General features: G+C 60.4%; 1 non-coding gene across 1 annotated transcript; it reads left to right on the top strand.

Annotated features, from left to right (window-relative positions):
• The first annotated feature begins 4941 nt into the window (after nt 1–4941).
• Nucleotides 4942–6756, top strand: LOC142795252 (small subunit ribosomal RNA). Its single transcript, XR_012892890.1, has one exon. It is a non-coding gene; the product is annotated as a small subunit ribosomal RNA (ribosomal RNA).
• Nucleotides 6757–7652: the final 896 nt, after the last annotated feature.

Here is a 7652-nt window from a genome sequence, read left to right on the forward strand (position 1 = left end):
GCACGAGCGCGTCTGCCGGGGCGCCGTTTGCGAAGCCGACGCAAAAGTGGGAACCGCCGCTCGGATGATCGCCGCTTTCGGCAGAGTGAGTGTTGGCACTCCGGGGAAGCGAAACAGCGTGAATGCGCCCACGAAATCGGCGTATTTTGAAGTGCCCGCCGGCGACCGTCGCACGAGTACGGTAAACCGCGTCAGCCGGGGCGTAGTTCGGGACGCCGACGAAAAAGTGGGAAGCGCAACTCGGATCTTCGCCGTTTTTGCAGGAGTGAGTGGCGGCCCTCCTGCGAGACCAAGAAGCATCGATTCGTGCACGAATTCGGCGCCTTTCGACGTGATCGCCGGCGACCGTCGCTCGAGTAGGGCAAACCGCGTCTGCCGGGGCGGGCTTCGGGACGCCGATGCGAAAGTGGGAAACGCTGCTCGGATGTTCGCCGTTTTTGGCCGAGTGAGTGCTGGCACACGGGCGAAGCCAAACGGGGCCGATTACGGCACGATATCGGCGTCTTTCGACGTGCCCGCCGGCGACCGTCGCACGAGTACGGTAAACCGCGTCAGCCCGGGCGGAGTTCGGGACGCCGATGCGAAAGTGGAGAACGCCGCTCGGATCTTCGCCGTTTTTGGAGGAGTGAGTGGCGGCACTCCGGAGAAGCCAAGGAGCGCCAATTAGCGCACGATATCGGCGTCTTTCGACGCGCTCGCCGGCGACCGTCGCACGAGTAGGGCAAACCGCGTCTGCCGGGGCGGGGTTTACGACGCCGACGCAAAAGTGGGAACCGCCGCTCGGATGTTGGCCGTTTTTGGCAGAGTGAGTGCTGGCACTCCGGCGACGCGAAAGAGCGCGAATGCGCCCACGAAAGTGGCGTATTTGGACGTGCGTGACGGCGACCGCTGCAGGAGTACGAAAAACCACGTCAGCCGGGGCGAGCGACACACGGCGGTCTGGGTGCTTATCGCTGCTATTATAGGGGCACCCCGGCAGACGCAGAAAAAAAAAAAAAAATTTTCGACCTTCTTTTTTGCTGGTCGAGCTCGGGTAACCCAGGTCGCAATGGGAGCCGCGCACGAAAGCGGCGTCGCGAGACGCGTTCGCGGTCGCTAGTCGCACGAGCTCGGCAACCGCGTCAGCCGGCGCGGAGTTCGGGATGCCGACGGCTAAGTGGGTACCGCTGCTCGGATGTTCGCCGTTTTTGGCCGAGTGAGTGCTGGCACTCCGGTGAAGCCAAGGAGCGCCAATTCGTGCACGATATCGGCGTCTTTCGACGTGCCCGCCGGCCACCGCCGCACGAGTACGGCAAACCGCGTCTGCCGGGGCGGGGTTCGCGACGCGTACGCAATAGTGGGAACCGTCGCTCGGATGTTCGTCGTCTTTGGCCGAGCGAGTGCTGGCACTCCGGCGAAGCGAAACGGGGCCGATTCGGGCACGATATCGGCGTATTTCGACGTGCTCGCCGGCGACCGTCGCACGAGTACGGCAAAGCGCGTCTGCCGGGGCGAGGTTTGCGACGCCGACGAAAAAGTGGGAAGCGCCGCTCGGATCTTCGCCGTTTTTGCAGGAGTGAGTGGCGGCCCTCCTGCGAGACCAAGAAGCATCGACTCGCGCACGATATCGGTGTCTTTCGACGTGCCCGCCGGCCACCGCCGCACGAGTACGGCAAACCGCGTATGCCGGGGCGGGGTTGGCGACGCCGACGCAAAAGTGGGAACCGCCACTAGGATGTTCGCCGTTTTTGGCAGAGTGAGTGCTGGCACTCCGGCGAAGCGAAAGAGCGCGAATGCGCCCACGAAAGTGGCGTGTTTGGACGTGCTTGACGACGACCACCGCAGGAAAACGAAAAACCACGTCAGCCGGGGCGAGCGACCCATGGCGGTCTGGGTGCTTATCGCTGCTATTATAGGGGCACCCCGGCAGACGCAAAAAAAAAAAAAAATTTTTTTCGACATTCTTTTTTGCTCGTCGACCTCGGGTGACCCAGGTCGCAGTGGGAGCCGCGCACGAAAGCGGCGTCGCGAGACGGCTTCGCGGTCGCTAGTCGCACGAGCTCGGCAACCGCGTCTGCCGGGGCGGAGTTCGGGACGCCGACGGCTAAGTGGGAACCGCCGCTCGGATGTTCGCCGTTTGTGGCCGAGTGAGTGCTGGCACTCCGGCGAAGCCAAACGGGGCCGATTCCGGCACGATATCGGCGTCTTTCTACGTGCTCGCCGGCGACCGTCGCACGAGTACTGCAAAGTGCGTCTGCCGGGGCGGGGTTTGCGACGCGTACGCAATAGTGAGAACCGTCGCTCGGATGTTCGTCGTCTTTCGCCGAGCCAGTGCTGGCAATCCGGCGAAGCCGAACGGAGCCGATTCGGGCACGATATCGGCGTCTTTCCACGTGCTCGCCGGCGACCGTCGCACGAGTACGGTAAACCGCGTCAGCCGGGGCGGAGTTCGGGACGCCGATGCGAAAGTGGGAAGCGCCGCTCGGATCTTCGCCGTTTTTGGAGGAGTCAGTGGCGGCACTCCGGTGAAGCCAAGGTGCGCCAATTCGCGCACGATATCGGCGTCTTTCGACGTGCCCGCCGGCCACCGTCGCACGAGTACGGCAAACCTCGTCTGCCGGGGCGGGGTTTGCGACGCCGACGCAAAAGTGGGAACCGCCGCTCGGATGTTCGCCGTTTTTGGCAGAGTGAGTGCTGGCACTCCGGCGAAGCGAAAGAGCGCGAATGCGCCCACGAAAGTGGCGTGTTTGGACGTGCTTGACGACGACCACCGCAGGAAAACGAAAAACCACGTCAGCCGGGGCGAGCGACCCATGGCGGTCTGGGTGCTTATCGCTGCTATTATAGGGGCTGCTATTATAGGGGCACCCCGGCAGACGCAAAAAAAAAAAAAATTTTTTTCGACATTCTTTTTTGCTCGTCGACCTCGGGTGACCCAGGTCGCAGTGGGAGCCGCGCACGAAAGCGGCGTCGCGAGACGGCTTCGCGGTCGCTAGTCGCACGAGCTCGGCAACCGCGTCTGCCGGGGCGGAGTTCGGGACGCCGACGGCTAAGTGGGAACCGCCGCTCGGATGTTCGCCGTTTGTGGCCGAGTGAGTGCTGGCACTCCGGCGAAGCCAAACGGGGCCGATTCCGGCACGATATCGGCGTCTTTCTACGTGCTCGCCGGCGACCGTCGCACGAGTACGGCAAAGTGCGTCTGCCGGGGCGGGGTTTGCGACGCGTACGCAATAGTGAGAACCGTCGCTCGGATGTTCGTCGTCTTTCGCCGAGCCAGTGCTGGCACTCCGGCGAAGCCGAACGGAGCCGATTCGGGCACGATATCGGCGTCTTTCCACGTGCTCGCCGGCGACCGTCGCACGAGTACGGTAAACCGCGTCAGCCGGGGCGGAGTTCGGGACGCCGATGCGAAAGTGGGAAGCGCCGCTCGGATCTTCGCCGTTTTTGGAGGAGTCAGTGGCGGCACTCCGGTGAAGCCAAGGTGCGCCAATTCGCGCACGATATCGGCGTCTTTCGACGTGCCCGCCGGCCACCGTCGCACGAGTACGGCAAACCTCGTCTGCCGGGGCGGGGTTTGCGACGCCGACGCAAAAGTGGGAACCGCCGCTCGGATGTTCGCCGTTTTTGGCAGAGTGAGTGCTGGCACTCCGGCGAAGCGAAAGAGCGTGAATGCGCCCACGAAAGTAGCGTATTTGGACGTGCTTGACGGCGACCGCCGCAGGAGTACGAAAAACCACGTCAGCCGGGGCGAGCGACCCACGGCGGTCTGGGTGCTTATCGCTGCTATTATAGGGGCACCCCGGCAGACGCAGAAAGAAAAAAAAAAATGGGGACATGGCGTGCGTCACCGTGCGGCTTCGCAGCGTTGCCGAAGTCGCCGAGCCCTTCGACTGAGCCGAACGGCGGACAGGGAACGTTGGTCGGCCGTTCTAACCTGTCGGTGCCACGCCGAGACGTCGTTAAGGAAAACCGCGTCGTGGGCCTCTACGACGCCGTCGAGTCGTTGTACGTTTGGTGTCCAGCGTGTCGGCGGCGAGTAGCGGACACGTCGTTCACGACTTCGGTCTTTCGCAGTCGACGCGAACTTGCGGAGAGTCGTGGTGCCTCACGTTTTCGGCAGAAACCGCGGCGGAATTTTCCCGTGCGTGCGCGCACGACCTCGGTGCTGTGCCGTCAGCGTAGTGTTGCACAAACTCGTGGCCTACCCAAGGTGCGGTACGTTTGCGGCCGTATCCTCGGTGGGAATTTCGTGAGTAGGGTCGCAAATTCTACGACCTCGGCGGGTTTGAGAGCGACGTAGACTTGTGGCACGCTCAACATGCCACACGTTTCGGGGCACACCCGCGGTGAAATTTTCTCGAGTACGCTCGTATTAGGGCCCAAGGAGGTCTGGGTACTTATCGCTGCTATTATGTGGGGGTTCTCGTGAGCGGCGTACGCGAAAGCGACCGGGTGTCTGATATGCGGCGGGCTTCGGCCTCGTCAAGCGTGTCCTCGGGTCTGCTCCAGGGGAATCCACGGCAGTCGTCTGCAGCCTCATCCGCTTGATGCGTTAGGGGCTGGTTGTCGGACGGTGCCGTTTTACCACGATATCGAGGTGTGTTCCGTGTCGTCCTCGGGCGATTCAGATGCGAAAGCGCCGAAGACGCGGGCGTGACCCGTCGTCTGGCGGCTTTGCAGTCTCGGCTCCGTTGCTAGTTCCGGCCGGTCCACCGACAGTGCAGCGGGCTTGGGCAACCCGCACGGCGCGACCGAGTCGATGCAACGAAAAAGAGCGAGCATGAACGTGCTTCTTGCCGCACGGCTCCCACTCGTCTTTCGGGAAGGTTGTGCCGTAGCGAGCTCGAACGCCGTCATCTCGGAGTGCAAAATAAGCGTGTTGGGGCGCCTGAAGGTGGCCTCCGCCGCACACAGACTGCGTCCGGCCCGCCGAGGGCGAGGACGGACGCGCAGTCGAACGATTACCTGGTTGATCCTGCCAGTAATCATATGCTTGTCTCAAAGATTAAGCCATGCATGTCTAAGTACATGCCGAAATAAGGCGAAACCGCGAATGGCTCATTAAATCAGTTATGGTTCCTTAGATCGTTTCTTCCTACTTGGATAACTGTGGCAATTCTAGAGCTAATACATGCAGTGAGCCTGGAGCCCTTTGGGTAACGGGTGCTTTTATTAGACCAAGATCGATCGGGTTTCGGCCCGTATTGTGTGGTGACTCTGGATAACTTTGTGCTGATCGCATGGCCACGAGCCGGCGACGTTTCTTTCAAGTGTCTGCCTTATCAACTTTCGATGGTAGGTTACTTGCTTACCATGGTTGTTACGGGTAACGGAGAATCAGGGTTCGATTCCGGAGAGGGAGCCTGAGAAACGGCTACCACATCCAAGGAAGGCAGCAGGCGCGCAAATTACCCACTCCCGGCACGGGGAGGTAGTGACGAAAAATAACAATACGGGACTCTTTTGAGGCCCCGTAATTGAAATGAGTACACTCTAAATCCTTTAACGAGGATCAATTGGAGGGCAAGTCTGGTGCCAGCAGCCGCGGTAATTCCAGCTCCAATAGCGTATACTAAAGCTGCTGCGGTTAAAAAGCTCGTAGTTGGATCTCAGTTCCAGACGAGTAGTGCATCTACCCGATGCGACGGCTCGGACTGAACATCATGCCGGTTCTTTCTTGGTGCACTTCATTGTGTGCCTCGAGATGGCCGGTGCTTTTACTTTGAAAAAATTAGAGTGCTCAACGCAGGCGAGTCGCCTGAATAAACTTGCATGGAATAATAGAACAAGACCTCGTTTCTGTTCTGTTGGTTTTTGGAATACGAGGTAATGATTAAGAGGGACGGACGGGGGCATTCGTATTGCGGCGCTAGAGGTGAAATTCTTGGACCGTCGCAAGACGAACTACTGCGAAAGCATTTGCCAAGAATGTTTTCATTGATCAAGAACGAAAGTCAGAGGTTCGAAGGCGATCAGATACCGCCCTAGTTCTGACCATAAACGATGCCAACCAGCGATCCGCCTGAGTTACTCAAATGACTCGGCGGGCAGCTTCCGGGAAACCAAAGTATTTGGGTTCCGGGGGAAGTATGGTTGCAAAGCTGAAACTTAAAGGAATTGACGGAAGGGCACCACCAGGAGTGGAGCCTGCGGCTTAATTTGACTCAACACGGGAAAACTTACCCGGCCCGGACACTGGGAGGATTGACAGATTGAGAGCTCTTTCTTGATTCGGTGGATGGTGGTGCATGGCCGTTCTTAGTTGGTGGAGCGATTTGTCTGGTTAATTCCGATAACGAACGAGACTCTAGCCTATTAAATAGGTGCGGGGTTCCCAGCACCTTACAACCTTCTTAGAGGGACAAGCGGCTCCTAGCCGCACGAAACAGAGCAATAACAGGTCTGTGATGCCCTTAGATGTCCGGGGCCGCACGCGCGCTACACTGAAGGAAGCAGCGTGTCTTTATCCCTGTCTGAAAAGACTGGGTAACCCGTGGAACTTCTTTCGTGATTGGGATAGGGGCTTGCAATTGTTCCCCTTGAACGAGGAATTCCCAGTAAGCGCGAGTCATAAGCTCGCGTTGATTACGTCCCTGCCCTTTGTACACACCGCCCGTCGCTACTACCGATTGAATGATTTAGTGAGGTCTTCGGACCGATGTCCGGCGCGGCCTTTCGGTTGCGCCGGTCTGTTGGAAAGATGACCAAACTTGATCATTTAGAGGAAGTAAAAGTCGTAACAAGGTTTCCGTAGGTGAACCTGCGGAAGGATCATTAACGGATTGTGAAGGGTGAGCGCCTCAGCTGCGTCTGCGCCCGACACTTTCTGCCGCTGACCCCGTTTGGACGCGGGGTCGGCTTTTCCCCACGGGGCTGCCTGAATGTGGAGCGGCACCCCGTGACAAATTGTTGCGCCCAGCGGACGCCAACACCGCGACCTTGGACGGTCGGCCAGGTGGCGGACGCGGGTACAAACGGCGCAACGCACTCATAGGTCGGCTTTCGACCCGCCACTGCACCGTGGCTCGAAGCGCTCGAAATGCGCGACCCGACCGCTGCGGGACCGCCTAGTACTGTAAACAGGAGCGGCGGAGCGCGAACGGCGAGTCGTGGTTACGTCGGTAGAAGGCGAGGCTGCGCGTTCCCGAAACGCCAGCCGAGTGCCCTCCCGACCGTTCGAGCGTGCAAGAACGAGACCCGACAATCGCGCGGCGACTGCCAAGTACGAGAGGAACGGCACAAGCGTCGGCGGTCGGTCAAGGAACTGGCGATGTGACGGGTCCGCTGTGCACCAGTGCATACCGTCCCGCCGTCCGCGGCAAGCGCCTCCGCGTCCTCGGGTGACGGAGGCTGCCGGTCGGTTCTTGCAGGCGAGGGATCTCGCTGGCACCGGTTCGCGTTGACGCGCGGCCGGTCATGGCACGGCGATGCGACGGCCGAGGTGCGCAGTACTCGATGGAGGAACCGCACGCTCCGATGACCGTCCCGCCCTCCGCGGCGTATGCGTACCGACCGTAATGGTTGCAGCAGCGCCGGCCGGCTTTTGAATTCGCCACACGAAACACGGTGCGAGATCGCGGTTAGGGGAGCGTCGACGTTGCCAGGCGTTTTGCTTGCTGCCGAGGGAAAGGCGGCACGGCCACGTCGCGCTCGTCGCGATTAGCGGGTCTGCG

The sequence above is a fragment of the Rhipicephalus microplus genome, unplaced genomic scaffold (genome assembly GCF_043290135.1).
Source record: "Rhipicephalus microplus isolate Deutch F79 unplaced genomic scaffold, USDA_Rmic scaffold_595, whole genome shotgun sequence".
Lineage (NCBI taxonomy): Eukaryota > Metazoa > Arthropoda > Arachnida > Ixodida > Ixodidae > Rhipicephalus > Rhipicephalus microplus.